This window comes from Electrona antarctica (assembly GCF_951216825.1).
Source record: "Electrona antarctica genome assembly, chromosome: 19".
Classification (NCBI taxonomy): Eukaryota; Metazoa; Chordata; class Actinopteri; order Myctophiformes; family Myctophidae; genus Electrona; species Electrona antarctica.
Genome location: NC_136800.1, coordinates 21817984 through 21843333, shown reverse-complemented (window position 1 = coordinate 21843333; position 25350 = coordinate 21817984). Strand labels below are relative to the sequence as shown.

General features: G+C 44.4%; 1 protein-coding gene across 11 annotated transcripts in view; it reads right to left on the bottom strand.

Moving 5' to 3' along the window:
• Window positions 1-25350, bottom strand: part of LOC306912365 (receptor-type tyrosine-protein phosphatase mu) — a 236320-nt gene that overhangs the window by 210096 nt on the left and 874 nt on the right. The gene's annotated exons all lie outside the window — the stretch shown is intronic.

The following is a 25350-nucleotide window of genomic DNA, read 5'->3' as shown; positions in this document are numbered from 1 at the left end:
ACCATAGCAACCGTGCTCATTTTTTGAGCACGGACAGACAGACAGACAGACACGTAAACTAACAAAGCCAGTTGTAGGAGTGGTTTACACCACTCAAAAATTAAATCAACACTTCTACTAATGCAAATGTTGTTTTTTTGTTTGTTTTTATCTCATGACTTTTGTAACCTTATTTTTTCATAATGCCTATAAGCTGTAATCCTGGGGGCTACTCGCCCTCTGACAACCTGGGGAGAGCCCCAAACCGAGTTCATGCTTCCTGAGTGAGCACCATTCAAAGACACATACTGAGTCAACCATGCGTCCCAGTGGAAGAGGATGTGTTTGTCCTTGGGAATACCCCCCTTTCCCCACCCCCCTCTCTCTCCCCTCACGCCTCACTCCCCCCTTGCCTGATTTTCCGGTAGACAGCTCCGAGGCAAAGCAGAGGCGATGAGTCGGACGGGAGAAGGTAAAACAGAAATGTCAGCTCAAAGTAAAAAGGGGACGACTGTTAAATGGCAGTGGGCGCCTGGGTGAGCTGGCTGTCTACGCCATGTGCCCCTTGTCGCCGCTCATCTGCCTGCGCTCCGGAGATGCCTTGGCCTCCGGAGGCCCATGCGTGCGCCGTGTCCTCGGGCTACTATGGCATATACAATCAACGTGAGAGTATGGAACGTGATTCACCCCGTCAGCAGTGGAAGAAGTACTCTGATTATTTTTATTACATGAGTAAAAGTAGCAATACCACAATATAAAAACAATCTGTTACATGAAGAACAGTACAGAAGTATTGGCATAATAATATAGCCTACTATACTGTATGTTATCTAGTAACGAGGTAAAAGTACAGGATTCTTTTTATATATTAAGGGCGATTTTCTATAGGACAGTAAATAGACAGGAAATGAGGAGAGAGGGATGGGGAGTGACACGCAGCAATGTCCGTCGCCAGGATCGGGATTCGAACCTGAACCCGCGACACGCTGTCAGGCTGGTCTTGTACTGGCCCGAATTGCTGGCGTAGCGATCCGGGATCCGGGCCAGTACAGGACGTTTTTGTCAAAATAGCTGAAGTATGAAACAGGGCTAATTGCTTAAGGCGAGACATGGCAGGTGAAATCATCATTTTTCAATTTTGAGATTTTGTGCTATTTTGCATCCTAAACATGTTTTCTTTCAAACTAATGCAAAATAAACATTCAAAATGCACATTTAGATGTATACTCACATAGCCTACACCAGATTTCCAGTCTTATTCATAACTATATCTGCAGGAATTTACAGAAGGGTTTGTTGATATATCATTCATAGCCTGATTTACACATTGTATTCCTAAAAACATGGCAAAAATTGTTTTTTTTATGCCTGTTGACATTATTTTCTGATTTGTGGAGTGATAATTAGAGATATCTAAAATCCCCTCTGTAATTTCCTTTGTCTCTAATATGTCAAGAAAATGAAACAACACAGACAGGTGGGTGGAACGGGTACTCTGACACGGGTACAACGGGTATTGCATAGCCGCGTGGGGCATAAATCTCCAACCATCGTTACCGAGATGTGCTCTACAGCCGGGCACCGAAAAATGTTAATAATTAAGTAAAGTAATAGTACCTCAAAACTGTAATTAAGTACAGTACTTGAGTAAATTTACTGTAGCTACTTTCCACCACTGTTCACCGGCTGTCAGCTCTGGGAAATTCGAACCCCCTTGAAATATGCCTCCAGCCATTGGAACGCCAACGAACGCCACCATGCAGCCTATAATGTGTCATCTAATCGTCATCACTCTGGACTGCAGCTGTTGGTGACGATGGCGGCGGTCGGGTTACAGCAGTGATTCTCAACCATTTTAACTTCAAGGAACCCCCCAGTGTCATATAGAACCGCCCCACAGAACCCCATTTGATACCATTTTGGGCTATTTTATCTCTGGGAACCGCAATTCATCCACATATACAGTACTCATATACTGAGTGTTAATTGAACTCTACAGTATGTGTATACAAATGGAACCAAATGGACCCGTATTTGTATGGTCTCCCGCGTTACAGACCGGTAACCTTGGGTCCATTTGGTTCCTACTATTAACTTAAGCGCTTAATACTATTATTCTCAGTCTCAACTATACTATACTTATTTTTACGTCTATACCATTAATCTCTTTACCAAAAATATCAGCTCTACAAGCTCTAAACACGATGCGTTGAGAGGATCTAGATCTATGTTTGATGAAAGTTCCCTCCAGAATTGGGATGCTGGGGTTCAAGTTATAATAATAATAAGGTGCGGACCACCTGGTCTGGAACCCACACAAAGACCACTGGGGAGTCCCCCGAACCCCATGTTGAGAACCAGTGGGTGGGGAGAGATGGGCCGCCCATTGTAGCTGACGTTTTCACAGAATTCACCATCCGCTTTAACCATCCAAATATTATTTCTTTAGAAGAGAGCCCCCAAAGATTCAACTGGCCAACTGCCAAAGTGGCTGATTGAGTTTTCCAACCTGCCAACTTCAAATAAATACATTTTGGCTGGTGAATATTTGGATGCTGCATGAAGTGTCACGCTCGGGGTCTGTTGACGTCCAGAAAGGTCGTACTTTGATTTTGCCGTTCGTTCTGTTAAAGCCAGGCCTCCGAGTGTTATCCATGCTGTCCGTTCTGGTCAAAACCTTGATTAAATGCCCCAATGGTAACCAGCGATCCCTCATTATGGCTGGAGTTTTCCCACTGTGCCACGACATAATGTGATCTGTCTAATTTGGGGGCATTGCAGTGCATGCCTGTTTGCAGAGATTAACAGAGGGTTTCAAGTATTTTGCTCATTATGCTGCACAGCAAACGGTGCACTGGCCGATATTACTGGGCATTAACATCATGCAGGCCCACTGGTGTGGAATGCCGCCTTTATCCAGCTCTAGCTTTTACATGAGAAACAAGAATCCATAACCGGGTCAGAAGCACACAAGAAAAAAACATTTAATTTAGATTAGCTAATTGGTGCTTGTCCACATGTCCCATAGTGTGTTTCAATCTTTTTTCAATAAATGTATGTCAAGATTCCAATTATTTTTCTTTATACATTTTTTCTTTGCTCTATCTTTGCCCTCATTTAATATTCCATGTCCTATGAATTATGCATATACGTTTGAGCCTCCATAATTTGTTTAATCCAAGAGTATAAGGACACCAAACAACAAAAACAAGCCTTGTTGGATGCACGGTGTTGTCGGGTTATGGGGGAGCGAACCAGATTTGAGTTGCTAATGCTTTGGAGATATATGAAACGCAATAAACTACCAGGATATTTACAGGTAAGCTTCAAAAAGACATTATTAAGCAAACCAAAGATCCGACTTTTGGGGGATCGAGTAACTTGTCTTTGAGTGTAACTACAATCTCTGTTCAAGGAACCAAGTGCCAAGGACCAAGGATTATATTAGGAGAATGGAAATGAGTTGGAGATGTGGATTGAGAGTCGAGATGGAGGGAATTTTCTTCTGAATCCATGCCTCGACATGCCTCACACGTCAGCTGCTGTTGACTTTTTCCCTCGGAGTGTGGCAGTGTGTGTAGATATATTAAACATGCTAAGCAAATCTCTACATATTGCCAAGTAAATTGATAAGATGGTTAAAAACGTATTAGCAGGTGAAGGATAATATCCCTCCTGGAATTAGGGGATTGACAGAATTGGAGCGAGTCAGGCGCAACGTTAATTAAGCGCAGTATTTGAAAGTTCCGCCACTGTAGCTAGCAGATGCCCGCCTTGGCATTCGCTCCGGCACCATCACAGAGAGAAAACTGTCAAGACACAAGACAAAATGTCGATGCATATCTTCGCTGCGATTACATATTTGCTTACATTTCAACGCACATTACTGGTACAAGACCCCAATAAGCCTTAGCCCGCCGAAAAAACGTAGCCTATGTTAATTGTCGACAAGCGACAAGCACCAAAACACGTAGGTTACGTTAATTCAGTTGTATAAAATGTTTTGATCCGATCTAGTGGAAAGGCTACTCCCATTAGCTTTGGATGACTATATGTTGTTAGATTAGACACTGGACTGCGCCATCCTGATTTGCGCGTACACCCACACGCGTGCGCACAGTCGCTTTAGACTCCAAATCCCCGTCCCAGGCGGCATTTCTGGTCAAAACAACGCTTATTGCACGGAGCCTAGTGGTCGCAGTAATGGCGCCGGCCTGTACTTCTCATCAGCTAGTGAGAGATCAACAACCGATCCGACAACACACACACACACACACACACACACACACACACACACACACACACACACACACACACACACACATACACACACACACACACACACACACACACACACCATTCAGTCAACATCCGGTTCCGGTTGCAGTATTTTGGATCTTCAAAATAAGGGTTGAACGGGGAGATATCCTGGCATATGGTAATCATTCTTTAATTAATCCTGGCGGGAAATGTAATTGTCTGAAGCCCAAAAGAGTTTACAGGGGCGTGACAGACAAGTCACTGGCACTGCGCTACCACTGTAAACATCAAATGACAGTGATGCGATCCAAGATACAGTAGGTCTTTGTAAATGCATTGGTGGAAAGCAATGGTGAGTTTGCTGAGTAAATGTCAGCATGAAGCATGATTTATACTTGATCATACTTCATGTCACGCCCCGAAAATACCAGACATACCAGCTCACATGTGAGCTTGTAGGTCTGCTATTTTCAGCATACACAACACTATCAACAGAGCAAAAGTTAGGCTTAAGCCACTGGGGCTCCGCTGCAGAGTGTGTGTGTGTGTGTGTGTGTGTGTGTGTGTGTGTGTGTGTGTCAACCGCTTCAGGGCTAAAGGTCAAACCACCACCGTATCGATCATGGAGCTGCAGTATGCGGACGACAACGCCCTTGTAGCCCTTTCGGAAGAGGACCTACAGTCCATCTTATCCGCATTTGCGAAAGCATACAAACAGCTTGGTCTGGCCATTAACATAAAAAACATAAAAAAGACCCAAATCCTCCACCAACCACCACCAAACAGTAGTACACCTGTCCTACCCCCCAACATCTCCATCGACAACGTCACACTGGAAAATGTGGACCACTTCCCATACCTCGGCAGCCTCCTATCCTCAAATGCTGTCATCGATGATGAAATACACCATCGCCTCAGTTGTGCCAGTGGCTCTTTCTCAAGGCTAAGGAAGAGAGTCTTTGAGAACCGTGACCTCCAACCAAAGACCAAAATCTTGGTATACAAGGCTGTGGTGCTCCCCACCCTTCTGTATGGGTCAGAGGCCTGGACCACATACAGCAGGCACATAAAGGCACTTGAGACGTACCATCAGAGGTGTCTCCGGAAAATCCTCAGGATTAGCTGGGAGGACCGACGCACTAACACCAGCGTCCTGGAGGAGGCAAACGTTCTCACCATCACTGCCACCATTGCCCAAAACCAGCTCAGATGGACTGGCCATGTTGTCCGCATGCCTGACTCTCGCCTCCCAAAACAAGTCCTGTACTCCCAGCTTGTTAAAGGGAAACGGGCCCCGGGAGGTCAAAAGAAGAGGTATAAAGACAATATTAAAACAATCCTAAAGAAGTGCCACATTGACCTCAAAGCTTGGGAAGACAAGGCAACAGACAGGACGACCTGGAGAAACCTTGTCCGTGAGGGTGCTGCAAAATATGATAATGACCTCCGCCATGCTGCACAGGACAAGCGCAGACTCAGAAAGGAGAGAGCATCCAGTAAACCGGTCCAACCCAAACCCACCACTACATTCCCCTGTCCACACTGCACCAGAATAATCGGGTCCAGGATCGGCCTCCATCGCCATCTGACGACCCACAAGGACCAAGAAGGAGGACAGTCATACTCGGATACGAGTGACCGCCGATGGTGTGTGTGTGTGTGTGTGTGTGTGTGTGTGTGTGTGTGTGTGTGTGTGTGTGTGTGTGTGTGTGTGTGACCATGCTTGCGTGCCCACACTTGCATGTGCACATGCATGCGTTAGTGTGAGATAAGCTGCACACGTCAGAGGGCGTCCAATTTAATCTCTCCAACAAAAAAAAAGTAGCCTTTCACAAGTGCGCAAGATGAACTTCCACCTCAGCGAGCTACTTAGAATGATTAGAATGGAATTCAGAAAATGGTTTTCTCTCTCTCTCTCTCTCTCTCTCTCTCTCTCTCTCTCTCTCTCTCTCCGATTGGAGATAATAGTCCAATGAGCACACAAAACAAAGTGACCCCACGGCTGACCTTCTTTGTCGCAGTGAAATTGCTTCTAATGTGCTGTAGCACAGCCAGATTATTAAAAAGATTTCTCAGCTGGATGACTTGACACATCAGCGAAATATTTTGCAATCGACTTGGTCATACAGCTGTGTCAATGACTACGCAAATAAATATATATTTCATTATATATGAGACCGAGTAGAATTAACCACAGCCAGCGGGGGGCACGGTGGCACGGTTCTGTCGCCTCACAGCTAGAAGGTCCTGGGTTCGATTCCCGATCGGGGCACTGTGGGTGCTGGCGGCGTGTTTCCTCCTCTGCGTCATCAGTGCCCATACCCGAGGCGGGGTTGCCGAAAGGGCCTTTCTGTGTGGAGTTTGCATGTTCTCCCCGTGTCCCCTAGGGTAGGTACCCTCACAAAAAACATGAGTTCAAGTCCGTTGCTCTCCCCATGTCCCCCATATATGGGGACTAGGTTGGCGGAGGGTGTGTAGAGCCCAGGATCACATTAGATAATTGATACAGGGGTGAAAAATGGGTTACAAAATCGTGGGATAAAAATAAAATATTAAAGAACCACAGCCAGCGGTGGACAAAGTATGTAATCATGTAAATACTTGAGTATTCAAAAGTGAATAATTATTAAAATAGTGAGAGTAACAGATCCACAAGCTCATCGCCTCACGGTGCGATGTGTTGTGTTGTGAGCTTGTAATTACGCTATTTTCACTATATTTGAAATAACCAGGGCATAAGTGGTTAATTCATAATATAGTAGTTTGGGTCCCAAGAGTCCCCATTGGAGTCATTTGAAATGTGAAAGTAGATCCTGTCCATCACTGAGCAGTGTGAGCACAGAGCAGCGCTGCATCTCCAGTTCTGCATCACCATAATGTACAACCTGGGTGTAATATGACACCTCCACATACTTTTGAACAGCGAAGTAACCCAATTTGTTTGAGATGGAGTTAACTTGGGGGGTTTTGAAGGGATTTGCTCTACAGAGGTTGCAGCAGCAGCAGCACACTTGGGCATAAAAAAGTAAAAGAGGCCAGCCATCAAAGAAAAACATGTAATTATCATGGAAAAAGATTAATGCGTATGAATGTATTAGCAAGAATTAATAAGACTAATCCTAATCTATCTATTGGACTCAGGTGCTCCGGTAAAAGTCCGTCTTCAGGGAGTTCTTCAATTAAAAATGTGACCGTATTAAGCTGAGACCTGGTTATGAGGAATCTAGCTTTACCTTCATTTCATCTGCCAACCTCTTGATGCAAAAATCATTTTTAATTTTGTTGTCATTGCAGAGGCAGCACTAATTAAAACGCATACATAATTTGATATATATGTAAATGTTTTGATCCCCCCCCCTTTCTTCTTCTTCTTCTTCTTCTTCTTCTTCTTCTACTGCCTTCTTTGATGTCCCTGTGCAGCGGGAGAGGACAGCCAGAATGATCACAGACTGGGGCCCAATCTGTCACCAATGTCAGAAGGAGAGCGGTGAGGTGGAAGGAGGGAATGAGATTCTCTGGGATGTTTGTCAGGCCGCGTGGTGAGAGGATGACTTGATCAGGTCATTACATGCGGCTCTAAGAACAACAAGACCAAAATCATTTGTTTGGCCTTTTTTTCATCTGGATCAAGAGGGACAGTCAACACTTGGAAAAATTTACAAATTTAAAACAATAGCAGAAAAATGTAGAAAATAGCATAACCACCCTCAATACGTAATGATGAACTTGAGCTTTGGCTCTGTACTTGGTCTGCTCTTTTTTCCCTCTATACTAAATCGCTTTGGCAAAAATAGCTGATATGCATCGCGACACGTTGTGAGCTTGTAGATCGGCCCTTTTTGGCTAATGTTCCCCCCAGAATAATGGATGCTGGGGTTCAAGTGGTTAAAGGACCACTTCACCACTTTTCAACCTATATTCATATAGGTCCTCATTAATAATCATGAAAAGATTGCGCAATTATTTTCTACTCGGTCTGTCTCATAGAAGGGCTGTGGGCAGTTCAGAAACCGTCCTCCAGTGACATCATTGATGGGGAATAAAAGCTAATAGAAACTGCAGGCTTTCTAGTCCCGAAAAGTTGCAATGCGAAAATGGAAGCCATCGTTCTCACGATAATGAAAATCTAAACATTTTTGTTTTAAAAAAAATCTGCCTAATGATGATGTCACTGGAGGACGGTTTCTAAACTGCCCACAGCCCTCCTATAAGACACAGACTGAGTAGAAAAAATCGTGCCATTTTATCATGATTATTAGTGAGAACCTATTATATGAAGATAGGTTGAAAAGTGGTGAAGTGGTCCTTTAATAATAACAGAAAATAGCCAAAGAAATAGCAGATCTACAAGCTCACGGGCTGATAGGCTCTTTTCGGTCTTAAGAGAAGGCGTGTGGCCAAAGAGGTGTGGCCAAAGCCTTTGATCAAGAGCAAGGCACACAGAATTTAATGGACTTTCCTCTGGAACCAGTCAATCTCCAAGATGAAGAATGAGGCCATTTTACATTACAGTGCCAGATGGTAATCGCTCACAGAGCAAGTGGGGCTAAGTCATCATTATGGAGAGAGGCTGGCCGCTACAACTACAACTAATTTGCCATTGTAATGACATGCATTATAATGGCATAGTATGGCAGCAGGCCCTGTTGATCTTTACTGAGGCATTGAACACTACTACAGGCATAAGAAATCTAGGTTAGCCCTCCCGACACACACACACACACACACACACACACACACACACACACACACACACACACACATGCACAGAGGCACACGACACACACACACACACACACACACACACACACACACACACACACACACAGACACACACACACACACACACACACACACACACACACACACACACACACACACACACACACACACACACACACACACACACACACACACACACACACAACGAGTGAAAGGTCAGCCCTTGCAGTCAGGATCTGGTAGGTCTGGCTATTGTAAATGTGTCAAAATCATTTTCAGTAAATGTTAGCGTTTGCCAGCAGACTGGGAAGTGTGACAACAACAAAATAAACAAGCAAATACGCAGGCTGACACACTGACGCTGACAAGTGATCCTACTGTAGGTCTCATGACTAAATAATCACAGTGTTTTCACTTTCGGTGACAAGAGCTAACTTCTCGTTAAACAGGTCTCTCTTGTTGTTCTAAATCATGTTTACAGTTCCTCTCCATTCAAACACACGCCATTTGCATATTTGCATATTCATTCATCCCACATCTCTCTTTGAGAGAAGACGTGCTTTCCAGCGCTCTGTGCAGACACTTTCCCGCCTAGCGGCTCGCTCAGTGTGTTCTTCTCGATCCTTGAGGTCTCGCTGTCTGTCAGTTGAACCCGCCCTGTTCTCAAGTGATGTAAAAAAGTAATGCATGTAACCATTCCTTATTCAGTGGAGAATGAAATGCACTCCATATCCAGCCCAGACAATCTAGCACTAACCAACCACCTCAAATCTCCCAGCATGCGTCTTATTTGCTCCCCCCCCCATACCTCCCAGTCTTCTGGTAAACATCTACATTTTCTGGAACATCATGTATAGATATTTACCGGTCTGTTGGTTCTGTGGAAAAAGTATGCATATATACATGAAGGGGGCTACTGATGGTCTATCAGCAGGGAGTTATTTGCATTTGCAGGAGGAAAGACAAGTGTGTGGGAGAGCGGGTGATCGTTCTTTCCGTGTCTTTGGCAAGTGAACATGACGGGTTTAAATGAGCGGCGTGAGCACGGAAACCCGCTGTCCTCTCCGTCGGACTCCTGCCACGGCGGTATTATAACTACCTCTCTGGCTGCCTCAGTGCCACCATGTCACCAATTAGCCAGGGTCCTGCTTTCATTAAGGCATCTGTGCTGCTGCCTGACACCTGCTGTCACTTCACTGATAATAAGCCTGAGATGGGTTCACTACCTGACACGCACACAGGGCCGAGACACAGCGCACACATACACACACAGCACACAAACACAGAACGTACTGTACACACTGCGGTAAAAGACCCACCTGTTCAGACGGGCATTTGCTTAGTTATGTGCCTGCAACTCATTTGTGTCCTGTTCTTATTTGCGATGTCATTTTAATGACTTGGTGTTCGATTCATAGTTGTATTCGTTCAAATGATGCTGAGCAACTTTCTACACAAAGATGCAAAGGAACCTTGTCATGAGAGGGTGTTTACTTACACTGCAGTAGGCGCACACAGATTGGAATTATTTTGTGATTTAATGGCATGAGTAGCGAGTAAAGATTGTGCACAAAGCTGTTGTTGTTGCTCTCAGTGTAACAGTCTAGTTTCTGTATGAGTTCAATAAAGGTTCACAGTAAAGTTTTCTGACGGCCTGTTCTGGCCAAGAGAAGTCGAAAGGGCTTCTGTCCCCGCTGATGCAAATTGTTACAAATTAACTGGGGTGATTAATTATCAGAGTTGTCTGATTAGATTGTTCTCAATGTCTTCAGACAGCATTGTGCATAGTGACACATACACGTCATCATCATATACTCCAATTGGGATTGATTGCATGTGTATAATTAGGGGGTTTGTTTGTTTTTGAGAATTGCACAATGCTGTCTGAAGACATTGAGAACAATCTAATCAGACAACTCTGATAATAACACAAACAATCATTTATGTGAGAGGCTACCAGCCATGTGCCGCTCCAGTCTTGGCCTGCAATCTCATTCCATTTTCTGTGGCTCTGATTCTGTTCTTTTAGGCCTCCCTCTAGCTGCACTGCAACAGTGGTGTTTACAGCGAGTCCAGTCAGCACATTAAAAATGTATTGTTGCACACTAGGAATAGAATATTTTGCTCTGCCTGGATAATATAATATCCTGGATAAGTTCATTACTCGCCTCCGCCAAGTATCGCCACTTCCTGTATAAATCGTTTCAAATTTGAAGTTCCCTAGCATTGTGTACGTGGTCCAGCCTCCAGCGATACAGTATACTAGGTTTTGACCTAGACTTGTTTATTTTTCTTGTAATGTGTGAACTTAAAGTGGGGACTGCAGCAGTGACCTTCTATCACTGTTCTTTCTGTGTGAAATGCCAGTGCTAAGACCTCCAAACATCATGTCTTTTATTTTTTCAACTTCCTCCATTAAGGATTCTATTTCAGTCACTGAAGTTGCACTTTATTTCACGCTCCTTTCCTCAGCCATCGTCTGACATTTCTCCTACATGAAGATGAACGTGGAAATGCATAAAATGGGTGTAAAGTGTAAAGGCATTTTTCAGTTAAATATCAAGGGAGTTGACACTAACGTGTTGACTTGTGAACAATTCCAATTAAGCTGATTTTCATGCCATAATTTATAATGAGATACAGGTGTGTGTATGCTGTTTTTCATAAATGTGAGGAAAAGAACTTCTGTACAGAAGCATCTGTAATTAGTAGAGGAGTCTGAACAAACTTTCATATGAACAGTTGAACACACAGGTAGGAATTTGTATGCAAGAATATACAGTATGCCTATTGTGAAAGGGAACACAGCTGTTTGGCACTGACATAGGGGCACACAGAGACACATTGTAGTATGCAGCAGAAACGAATGAACTTGTACTTTATGAACATACACCTACGCACACTCCATGTCTAATTTATGCTCCCGTCGTGTGACAGTGTCATGCATGTGCCGGAGGAATCGGTCTTCAGGCGTGGGTACAGTTAATCTGTCAATGCTCATTACGACTCTGTGCGTTTGAGACTGTCTTTTGTTTGCGTTAATTATAGAAATTGAAGGCCGAATGCCGCACAAGGTAGGGCGTAGGAGTGGAGTCAGCAGATTGGTGTCACTATCCTAACAGTACATCGACGTTGACAGCAGTCATAACAGCCACACAAATCTGCCGTGTGCATGAACACGATCACATCTGAAGGAAGATGACACCCGATTTCTGGCAACTTAGTGAGAGCGATATTTATAATTTCCACAGCTCAGTCAAACTTGGAGGTCACCTGTAGGGAAATACGAACAGGTTTTCATTCCAAGATGTCATCAATCCATTTCGGAAGAGTTATTGCTGCCTAAACAATTTGGAGTGCTGAATCTGGAAAGAGGTGGGGGGGGGGGGGTACACACAAATATAAAGACATTTATTTTGTTGACAGCTATTTTGCAGTCAATGACCTTCAGATAATTAAGAAGTCAATACATTTCAACAGTGAGATTGATTTTCATGCCAGCAATTAATGTCAGCCACGGCAGAATTTTAACTGTTGAAAATCTCATTTTGTCTTCGCCAACTCTGCCATATCTGCATGCGGTCGTGCAGCTGGCACACAGTAACTATCCACAATGTTAATTAAACGTTGAGAATGTACGTATGTACACACAATCATAAGGGTTTATTTAGGTCCATTTTAACCACTTAAGCCCTTATGCCCTTACTGTCGTACTACCCGAATAGCGAAAGTACAATCTATGTAGATCGGCTATGTTTGTGATTTTTGTAGAGCACCGTGTTGACCAGACCACGCCATCAGTCTTTCTAGCCCACTGGTCCTCAACATGCGGTTCAGGAACCCCCAAAAGGTCTGAGGGGCTTTGAGGGGGGTCCACACAGCTAAATGATTATGAGTTAGGAACCAAATGGACCCTAAGTTATGGGTTTGTACGATCAGAATTAACAGACAGATCACTGAGGATTTTAAAATGTAGATTCTGGTCCCTGAGAGAGAGAGAGAGAGAGGGAGAGGGAGAGGGAGAGAGAGAGAGAGACCAGGGATTTGTTTTAAAAATCATATCCAAGTGGGGGTCCTTGACAGGAAAAAGGTTGAGAATCACCAGTCTAGCCACCTGCATTCCAACCATGCCAGTAGCATTGAGATGCCCAGGAGATCACACACCGCTGGGGGTGAGCGCAGGGCGAGGCACACTCCTAGCAAACGGAAATAAAGTCTAGGTGGGGTGATGGGGTCACACGCACGCACGCACGCACGCACGCACACACGCACGCACGCACACACACACACACACACACACACACACACACACACACACACACACACACACACACACACACACACACACAGACCTGTTAAATATTAGTCTCACATCAAAAAAGATGAAGCCTGGGCTTCAGGGAGTGAATTATTCATCCCCCTCTGTCCCTGCCTGGGTGACCCTGCCTCTTTGGGCCAAACCAACTACCGTCTCAACTGTTTGATGTTGCCTTCCCTCCCCCGTAGACTGGAGAGATGGCTGCGTGTGTGCGGCACCTCTGGGCCAAACATAAAGGCCATGCCGGTATAGTCGCATCCATGGGTTTAAAAAAACCTCAAATACGATGTCTAGAACATTAGACTTGCATGAATGAGATTCATTGATGTCAAAACGGTCACCAAAATATGGACCTTTAAAAAAAGGAAAAGCTGGAAAAGAATGTATGCATAAAACTGAAGATTTTTGCACTTTGTGATATAGGCCTAGCATTTTCCAAAAATGTGGTCCAACTACTGTACCACACATTCAATATGGGTGTAATCTTGTCCAGTGCTTCTGGACAAGCTTGGGTGTCAAGGACATGATCATCCAAATCGATTTGTTCTTGGCTGCAGACACCCATTTGAATGGACTGTGGGCCACCATGCTCCATTAACAAACATGTGTGTTGTTAAAATGTTTCAAGATATAAAATGTTGTTCAAAGGTTGCGGATCTACAAGCTCACAATGTGCCACGATGTGGCGCATTGTGAGCTTATACATTGGCTTATTTTCCGAATAGCTGAAAACTCTAAATCAGGCTTAATTGTTTAAACTGATATTCATTTTGCTGGAGACAACCCTTGAACCCCCTCAAGGACACCTGGTGGTCCCCGGATCCAACTTTGAGAACCACTGGTCTACAAACAGGGGGCTCATAGCTGTGCCTCTCTGTGGCTGCGATCCTATTAGAAATCATGGCCAGCTCAGATGTGGCTCGGGCGATATCAAAATCCCCCCACAGCCCTGGGACCGGATAAGTCTCATGAGGGAAAAGGGATGCGTTTGCATTTTATTCCAACCAAAGCTTTGCTAGTGAATAAAATAATGATATTCATGCTGAAAAGGGGGGGGGGGAACATATTCACATTATCGCTTCTGGTTCTGGCTGTGCTCAAGGTTTTTTAAGTTATAATTCTTGAGGCTATAATTGTGTGGAGGGGGGACATAAAGTATAAGCTGAACAAACATGGTAGGATAATGTCTATTCCGCTTCCAGGAGGCATATCTGCTCTATGAAAAAAGTGACACTAACACCAATATGATGTTATAATAAAATTAATAAATCATGATGCGAGTTGAATTTATGCTGCAGTATTTAAGAATTGAGGATTAGATTATGTATTTTAAGGCCAGCTTGAAAGTGGTTAAGGACCTGATCTCAACCCTTTCTTTCACTTCACCCCTCCTCCCTCTCATCATTTGTTAATAACGATAGAGATTTGAGACCCTTAGAGCATTAATTAGTTAAAACCCACTGGTTCTCAACGTGGGGGCCGATGACACCCAGGGGTCCTGGAGGGAGTTCCAGGGGCTCCCCAGCTAAATTATATATAGTTAGGAACCAAATGGACCCTTTCGGGTCTGTAACACAGAGAGTGTCAAAATGGAAGACAAATAGATACACTACAGTCACTTATAAACAAATCTATTTCCATCTTGTGTCGATAATATGTTATGTCGATATAAATAAATGATTAAAGAAAAACCATGCCTCTCAATTATTCTAATTTACCTACATGAGCAAGATTAAGTCGGTTATTGGTTCTAAATGTCAGTTTAGATACATTTTCGGTTAGTTGGCCACAACCCTGCCATTACTCAATCTCTCAATCTGATAGCAAATAAGCCTCTACAACATTCACATCCAACCAACCAAACCCGCCCCCACGGCCAGCTGCGTGGAACCATTACCGTCATGTCAGATTTCCACTTGTTTTGTTTATTCAGATGTGCGCGATGCCTGAAAACATGTGTTTTCAACCTGTTTCCGTTAGCAACGCTGAGCCGTGCTCGCAGTCCTAATGACTCCTGTGGCCTGTAATTTCCTATAGCATGTGGCAAACTCTGATTACAGGGTGCAAGTCGAGCCTTAAGCCAGAGCATCATCTTTTCCAGTTATTGTTTGGCTCCGTCTTCAACGCTAGGCCCTGCAGCTGTGCATCTCAGTAACAACACTACTCAAGCAGGCTGTGTTTAACACCAAATTGATTTAATACAGCACTGTTACTCTGCGGCAACAGCCCTTGGCTACTGGTTTCTAATGCGTTGTTTGCAGACGCATTATAGCATATCAAACAGGGTTCATGTTGACAATACTGGGAGGTGACATTACTGGCCTCCTGCTGATAATAGTCAATAATAGTGCAGAGAGTCCCCAGTTACATGAGTAACTAAGGACATTCGTAATAGACTAATAGCCATAGGAATGTGCAGACTACTATCAACAAATCTGTATTTGTCTTTATTGTGTACAATCAAGAGAGTTAGAGGCCAACCTTTTCAGGTTGATGAGGTTGAGAACTGAACATCCTAATGTTGATTTCACAATGCCTACTGGCCAGCTACTGGTAGAATTAACCATTTGAACACTAGCATCCTTATTCTGGAAGAACATTCTGTTCACAACGCACTGAGACAAGTTGTGGCTAGTACGGTGAGATTTGGTGTAGAGGTGGAAAAAGGGGGTACCAAGTACCCTTGCATTTTTCAAGACATAATTCATTCACCATGGAAAAACATTAAACAGCACTATATACCACTTAAACTACATGGTTCGCAACGCAATACGTTGTGAGCTTGAATATATGCTATTTTCGCATTAATGTTTGCCCATTATGCCCAGAATAGAGAGGCTAGGTTTCATGACGCGGTTATTAAAAAGTGAGTGAAATTACAGTTCAAGGCCTCATTGTGACAGAGTTATATATCTCTGTTTTCCCACAGGCTACCTCGGGTTAGTCATATAAAGGCTTTCATTTACTTATTATCATCCCAGAGTGTGTTCAGGAATGTAGCACGAGGGGAGAATACAGCGCATCCTTTCTCTGCTTCCTTTTACCCTACGTCCTCCTGCTCTTCCTCCCTCCCTCCCTCCCTCTCTCTCTCCCATCACCACCACCCTCCTCCTCCTCCTTCGTCTTCTGAAGGCACAGAGGAAGAGGAGAACGGGGGGCGGGCGCAGCTCGGGGGCCCCGACAGCTCGCTCCCAATGTGACCACCCTCCGCGGCGCACAGCGTGTACAGTAATGCCATTAAACCTTCTGCCTCAGGGGAATTAGTCACGCGGAGGCTTTTGGGGGACGAGGAGGATGGGGTGGGGTGGGCGAGTTAGTTGAGGTGGGGAGGGGGGGCACCCGTACAAAAAGAGAGCTCCCCCTTTGAAAGGGAGCCGGAGCCCTGCCTCGGGCAGGTCAGGGAGGGCTGTTTACAGAACAACAGTCTCTTATCTGCCGTATGCTTCTCCCCGAGGAGGCTCCACTGCAAACAGATAACAACCCTCCAAATCGGCGGCGGAGTGTGACCGATAAGGCCATAATCAGGTGCATTCTGCTGCTTTGGGGATGGAGTATTGAGGAGAACCATTTGGCGGGGAGGCGATGTGTGTGCACGTGCGCGCGTGCGTGTGTGCGTGCGTGCGTGTGTGTGTGTATGTGTGTGGAGGGGAGCTTAACAATGCACTCCACTGTTAATGGCGAGAGCATACGGCAGCGGGATGCCTCCGGAGAAGCCATACAAATGTTAAAAACACACTGATGATAATAATACACAACAGTAATGATATTACTGACATGATAAATGAAAAGAATAATATGAATCACTGCCACCGTCATTAACATACCGTCATGATGGCTTATGATTCATACTCATCATCATCATCATCATCATCATCATCATCATCATCATCATCATCATACTTTTTGCAGCCAACATAACAATCATAAACAATTTTTGTTTCATTCATAGCCATGTCTGTTTTGTGGCCTAATTTGTCCACTGGGATGGCTTCATTACCCAACACTTAAATGGTCAATGGGCCTGGCTTTTAGCGCAAGGGCAAACAGAACATGCGACAGACAGAGCTAATGCAAATAACTGGCGCTCAGAACAAGCCGCCTAATGCATTAATGACTGGCTGACGCACGCTAATGTGACGGCGACAGATCCAGACTGACAGTAATGGAGAATATCGCCCCTGGTTATATACTCACAGGGTGGGGGGCGTGGTGGTGTGTGTGTGTGTGTGTGTGGGGGGGGGGGGGGGGGGGGGGGGGCACTATAGGGGAAAGGGGGAGGAATACAATACACACCTGCCAAGTGGCTGTGCCGGTGACAGAATCCTAATGAATAGCAGGGCACAAGGTTGAAACAGTGAAACTGCCGGGCCCCAGACCCCCCCGCACGCACACGCACACACACACACACACACACACACACACACACACACACACACACACACACACACACACACACACACACACACACACACACACACACACACACACACACACACAGCATTGAATAGCTTACTGCAGTGGTTTTTCATGTAAAGGACCCGAAAAATGTATTGGTGCATGGACTGCCATTTGAAAAGATGTTGTGTGAACTTGTGCCATAAGAGAAGATTTGTCAAAGTTTTAAAGAATAAGATGTGTTAACACTGTTCAAAAACAGCCTAAAAAGGTGTTTCAACTGTTTCCTCATTCTGCAGGATGGGACCCCGTAGAAGCCCCTTGCGTACCCCTGGCGTTCCCCAGAACCCACTTTGAGAACCCACTGGCTTTTACTGTACGTGAACGAGCGACTCTTTAGCATAAAACAGATTCTGTGCAAAGTGTCGGTCGGGGTGCATTAAGTTATCACAGAAGGAACTTAGCCTCTATGGCTCAATAGACACATTGCCAAGTACGTGACTTTGGCAAAGCAGCGGTGTCGCGCTTCTTTGACAGCTCTGGAATTAGCCTATACTTCAAGTTTTGAGCCAAGGCTGCGCTCACCTGAGACGTGGTGAAGATGTGCGAGTGCACCGCTGAGATCAACATCAACTCACACCACACGACAGCTTTATAGTGGGCTATAAAATGAAATGGAACAAAAACAGACGGTTCCAATGTTGTCTGTGACAATAGCAGACCTACAAGTTCACAACGTGCCGCAATACAACATGTTGTGAGCTTGTAAATCTATGTACTTTTACTGTATGGCTCTTGCAGGAGTCTAGCTGTCTACGTATAAGACAGTCGGTCTGTGTGTGTGTGTGTGTGTGTGTGTGTGTGTGTGTGTGTGTGTGTGTGTGTGTGTGTGTGTGTGTGTGTGTGTGTGTGTGTGTGTGTGTCTCTCACAAACCACTGGACTGATCAGCAGCAAATGTTTTGCCACTTCCAAAACTTTCCATTTTTGAAATATTTAATTGTATTGTATTTAGGAAGTCAATGGGGTTCTGATCAGGCTGAAACCTTGCCCAAATTCACGAAAGTCATGTGTTATAGATATGTAAAATAGTCGACTGACTGTCTGATGTCACAGGCTGCTCACATGAAGACCGAGACTCACATTGGAGCCACACTGTTCCCATGTGGATCTCTGGATCCACATGATTACCGTAGTTTTATTTAAAGGCCAGGGTTGAAATGGTAAAAGGCCTGATCTCAACCCTTTCTTTTCACGTCATCCCTCCTCCCTCTCATCATTTGTTAATAACAATTGAGATGTGAGACCCTTAGAGCATTAATTAAGAGAAACTGTTTCCTGAGTGCAGCCTGGACAGCAGACAGTCCTACAATGAATGCATACTTCTGTAAACATGATCCGCCGCATAACAAGTTGTTGTTTTTCTAAGTTTCTTTTTTTTAATGGTGATGAGATGAGAGAACTATTCATGCATGGCCATCGCTCGCTCTTCCTCCTCTCCGTCTCTCTCTCTCTCTCCTTCTGCGACTGGTTTCTCTCTCTTTTCTATCTCTCTCCCTCTGCACCGCTCTCATCTGCCTCTTCCTCACTTTCTCCCATCTCTCCTCTTTCCCCCTTCTCTTCGCTCACACAAACGCACTCTCGCTCTCTCTCTCTCTCTCTCTCTCTCTCTCTCTCTCTCTTCATTAGGCAGCCACTGTGCTGCTGGCCCGCGTGCGATTCATTAGCTTTTATCCTCTTCATTTGAAGAAGGAACTGTGTGTAATTAGAGCAGCTCTGTTTGTCCACCAATCCCTCACACAGTCACATCTCAAGGCCAATTACCATTCCGCTGCACGGCTCCCCGATAGTATCGCCACATATCAGCCGCTTCAAGAATTAACTTTGCAACTATTATCTGCCTCTCAAGAATGTAAATAAAGCTGCTTGCCAATCAACGGTTAACGACTGAATGTGGGGGAAAGATGATGAGCCATACAGGAGACACAGGTCACACAATTACTTGTTCCTGTTGTGTTGGGGGGCTTTCACAATAAATAAACTAGGAGTGGGGACAGTTGTAATAAATGACTGGGGACATTTGTAATAGGCTAAATCTCTCCTAGGCAGTGATAAACAAAGTAGCCTACTCAAACCCAGTTCTTGAGTGAAAGTATACTGTAGTGTACAAATGTACATACTCCTGGGCAAATATTGCTAAACTAAAACTGAAAGTTGCTCAGTCAACTTTGAACTTGAGTACTAAAAAAATCCTTAAGTATTCAAAAGCACAAAGTCATTTTTTTTTAATATCAATGCATTGCTTATAATAATGCTGAAAGTAGCCGAGTCTAGCAACAACAAGCAAGAATTATACAAATTAAGTGTAGTCAATAGTACAATATTGTTGGCTGTGAAATGTGGTGTAAAAGTCATGAGTATCCAAAAATACATATATTGAAGTGAAGTAGGCTACAGATACTAAAAAAGTAGTAAAGTACAGTACTCAAGGAAATATACTTTGTTACTGTCCGCCACTGCTCCTACTCCATCATGCTGTCAGTGTCAGGGTGTTTTTAGTTTCTGGAAGGCATGTACATCATTGTACTGAGCCTCACGGTGACCTGAAAATGATGTAAACAGGAAATGTGTCCTATTTGTAGACAGAGTGGTGTGCGTAGGGTATATACAGACATAAATAGCATGTACCGCACTAGATGCGTTAAGTTTGATTCACAAACGGTGTCCATGTCATCGATGTCACGCTGCCTGCATTCAGTCCTGGAGCGAGTATGTGTGAATGAATCACCCAACCAGACTGCCGCAAAGTCAAACTCAGGTCTTCTTGTTTGTCTTCAACTTCACGCTATGCTATGCTATGCAGATCCCAGCCCCTTCGTTTAACCACTTAGTACACTTAGTCGTAAGACGAATAGCTCATAGGCTTGTAGATCTGCTATTTTGACATTGTTTGAATTGTTTGTAACTTGTTATACATTTTCTGTCTGTACAGACATGGCCAAAATAGGTTAACCACTTGAACCCTAGCATACCTATTCTGGAGGGGAATGTTCACTGAAAGTAGCAGATCTGTTGCAACAAGTTGTGCAGCTTGTGCAGTACAACTCTGGTCCGTTTTGCTAAGTATAGAGAGGGTCTAAGTGGTTAAAAGTGGTAAATTGAGGAGGCACCAATGCGGCCGAGTACTGGCGATTCTAGCTCAACCCCAGGCTGCAGTGGATGAGGCCTATACCCACCCAGTACTAAAATTACCATTTACCAGAGAGCAGATCAGATATCAGAGCAAACTTACTTCACAGACAGAGTGATGTCATATCTCTCAATGTCAGAGAAACATCACAACATCAAAACCTGAGACGGTTCTCCTGCACGAATGTAGACACTGTGAATGTCGTACACGAGAAGACACAATGTTTGAACAGGTACAGTAAATCCACGGCTTTCCTTCATTAGTATATTATCAGTGAAAGAACTTGGAGCTTTGTAGTAAACGCCTCAACTTCTGCCACACGTTATCATCAATCACCAGGGAGCTTTTCCCAATGCGGTTTAAGCACAAGAGAGAAAAAACGAAATCACTTGCATATTTAATTTCATTCTCCACTGGCTCACACAAAGCAATGCGCCACCCTTCAAGACACCTTTCAGGAAAAGTCTCTATTATGTCTGAGTCAGCTGGAGTGGAAAAAAAACAAAAAAACTAAAGAAATAGGAAAAACATTTCATGAGTGAAAAACTATCTCAATTATTGCGAGACTTCAAATAAAGAGCTGTTTATCTTCCCGGGGCAGACGACAGCGTTGTTTTTACCCCTAGTCAGGCGGCATACAGATGGCAATCAGGATCGGTCAAGCAGGACACTATCGGTGGCAGTCACTCTGGGTTGACAAAGTACAGCAGCGCGCTCCGCAGCGGCGGCGCCGGCACGGGCATTATTCTCAACGCAGCGCTAACCCCTATCAGAAAACAAGGCAGGTTTTATGGCCGGTGGAGAAGATGGTACACATAACAAAGCACGGCGGCTCCCAGGAATTTAATGTGCTCGGTCAAAAAGACAGAGTATTGATATCAAAGGCCAGTCGTGCCGGAGAAAAAAGCTGTCCTCATAACGCGGGAAAACACAACAAGCACACGACACAACAACCCCCGTGATTTATAGTGTTGTTCTTTTGTTGGGGTTTTTCCTCCTTCCTCTGGTTCTGAACTCGGAGGCATCACAGGGTGGAAAAAAATAAGACTATTTCATCTCGGCCCTGTCATTGTGGATTAATATGTCGGTGTATAGGCCTCCTTGTCCATGAAATAGGTTATGTTATGTTGTTATGTTTTGTGGTTGAAGTTAAAAGGCATGGTGATGATAAGAAACCCTGTCTCTGAGCCCCATAGGGGGCCCACCTGAGCCCTCCCTCCTGTGTCTGCTATACCTCTCATTGCCTGTCAGATAAATACAAAGAAATCACACCGGTGTGAAGTGACTAAGTGAGGGGCGCTTTTGTTGGGCATGCTTAAACCATTTTGGGCGGGAACCCCTTTTGGTGTTTTAAACATTACGTTATAATTTAGCTATTGAAAAATAGCAGATCTACAAGCTCATAGCGCGCCACCAAGTGGCGCGCTACGAGCTTGTAGGTCTGCTATTTTTGAAAAATCGTGAAAATGCGGCACAAATCTTTGAAAATTTAACATATTTTCTTTCAGAAGACTTTTTTTTTATTTCGACGTCAGGCCTGAATTGGTTAAAGCAAACTTAAAAAACCTTTTGGGGGGGGGGGGGGGGGGGTTGTTGGTTTTTGAGGTTGCATAAATAAGACAAACATTAAAAGTCCATAGACTTGGCTGCCTCATGTCTGAACGCCAGACGCTGGAGGTGCTACCATTATCTCTGGAGTCATGCAGGGCTGGACTGGCCACCGGGCATACCGGGCATTTTCCCGGTGGGCCGCGACCGTAGGGGAACGCCATGATTAAAAAAAAAAAAAAAAACACCAGGTAGCGCCCCCCCTGACCCCCCCGGCGGTGCAGTGCAGGGGTGGGGCCACATAATATTATGTTGCTTAGGGCCACTACTGTTTGTATCATTTATGTTGTTCTGTAAAAGTGGTGGTATTAGGGCTTGTTTGTGTGTGTGCCTCGACGGAGTGGGTGGTAGAGTTTCTGCTATCTGCGCGCTGGTTGTGGTGGGCCGGTCTGGGCCAAATTCACACGAAAATGCCCGGGCCGAATTTTTGTCCCAGTCCAGCCCTGGAGTCATGTGATCAAATTATATGTATATCAGTCAGATTTGTCTGATTCCAAAGTTTGCAGAACCTTGCTTGGCAACCCGGCCTGGCGGAGACTTGTGCTCGGAGGAGAGCACTTTTGTAGTTAAATTAACAGCCATGATTTTGCAGTGCCCACTCTGGTTACCCTCCATGATGTGATTATGAGTTATGCCTGTATGTATCACATAACTCTATAATAAACTCCAGCCCTCATGCCCCTGCACCATTGTCTTGTTTTAGCCTCCACCTCTTCCTCACCCATGTGGAGCTAATCCATCAGCCAGCCGGAGAGGCTAAAACACACTCAATTGATTTCTCCCTGGTTTACATATTTACACCCACAGTCATGCAATTAGGACCGCATTTATCGATAGCCTGGGTACCACTGGAGGCTGCAGCGCAGACCGCTCCAATAAATCTCCCAATCCTATATGGGTTGCCACTGGGCAAGAAGGATAAACCTCACACAAAAATGCGGTGGGAATTCTTTTTTTGTTGTTGTTTTAGCTTTTGGAGTGTAGAGGTTTCTGAATCACTAAAGCTGCCTCCTGGCTGTTGATACCTCACTGCATGACTTGGTAAAACCTGTTCTCATAATGCAAGAATTGTTTTTTTGTGTTGTTTACTTCTGTTCTGTGTATAACTAGGTGTGCTGCTGTTGCTATTGTGTGGATCAGATCAGATCCCTTGGAAGTTGGACTCTTGATATCAACACCACCAACCGGGTAAATATAAAGGTTGAATAAATTACACCACAGAGACAGTTTCTGCACCACATCCCGTGCATTTCACTTGGGGCTGTTCTACCACATCTAGGCTACTTGATATAGGCATCACAATATGTGTGCCACACTGCCCCCTAGAGGCTCTCTGAGAATTGCGGCTGCCATCCAAGGAATCCACAGCATCCAACAACTGAATGTCACACAGCATAATTTAGTCTCGCGCACCAGGCACACACACACACACACACACACACACACACACACACACACACACACACACACACACACACACACAGCTCGCACGATGTCTAAAGTAACATGTTGGGGAAAAGAACTTGTTGGCCCCCATGGCTGCCAACGGATACCGTGTTGTGTTGTGAAGTTTGTGAACAGTTGTTCACAAGATGATACGTTTCTTTCGGATGCAAGCTTTGAATAATATTGCTGACATAACATAGCCTACATTACATACTGTACACAGTCTCAGCAGGTTCAGCATTCACTCACTGCACAGATATTGATTAACACGTAGCTTACCAATGTGTCCCTCCTCACACACAGAGAGAGAGCCATGTTGGCCAGACCACTAAAATGACCCCTATTAAAAACTGTCATATATCTCATTGATAGTTGGCCATTATAGATTTGCTACAAGTCTACTATAGACTACATTACAATTTAAGTGCATAATTTCAACTCTGCTTACAACTAAAGACCCCCCCCCCCCTCAACTTAATTATAAATTAGACTATTAGAGAGTGTGATTTCACCAAGTCTCAATATGATTAATTAGTGTAACAACAATGCAACAAGGAAAGTTCACAACTTAAGTATAGGCTACATCAGTCACACAAAGATGTAATCAATTGCTGGATTACATTTTGAAACAGCCTGTATCTCAGAGTGAGTAACAGTAACACATTAATATGACGCAGCCGAACACTTCGCAAAACTGTGTTGCGCAAGCAATTGTGTCTGTTAAAACAGCGAACCGGCTGAAAGTAATCACACAACTTTCCCACACATTTCAGTCCACAACAAAGCAGGACCATGATGATGAATTCCCGTTCTGCTCTTTGGCTTTATAGAAGTGTATATTTGTACGTCTCTAAATGTTTTTGATGAATTGAACAAGGTGGACCCTCTTGTAAACAAATGTAATGCTTTATTGGGTCGTCCACTCACAGTTAACAGTCTTTGTACTGAGTTGTGCTTGAATTGTACTGTAATTCTGCAAACTGTTAATAAATATTTCAATCAATCAATCAAACCACTCAACAAAATGTACACAGGCGTTACAGAAAGTCTATTGTTTCATTGCCACAGCCCACCTATATCCTAGGTGACTGTCACTTTGAAACACAGCAGCTATAGTAGGTCTGAAATACAATAAAATGCTCTATAAACGAGCAGTCTATGCCATATCAACCCCCTTTGTCCATTGAGCTGAACAGAACAGACGGGTGGGTAAATGGGTTGCGAGAACTCTGCTGCGCTCTGCAGTGTACAGGCTGTAGAGGCTACTCACAGTAAAGCCTATAATGGAAGTTATGTCCGCTGCCTGTAAATAAATGATGAACTATTAAAGCTACATTATGTCCGGCGTCCGCACATAAGTGGCCACACACGTGTACAGCAGCGTATAATTAAAGTTCAATCAGGGTTAACCCATGACCAGGTGCACTGGCTCAG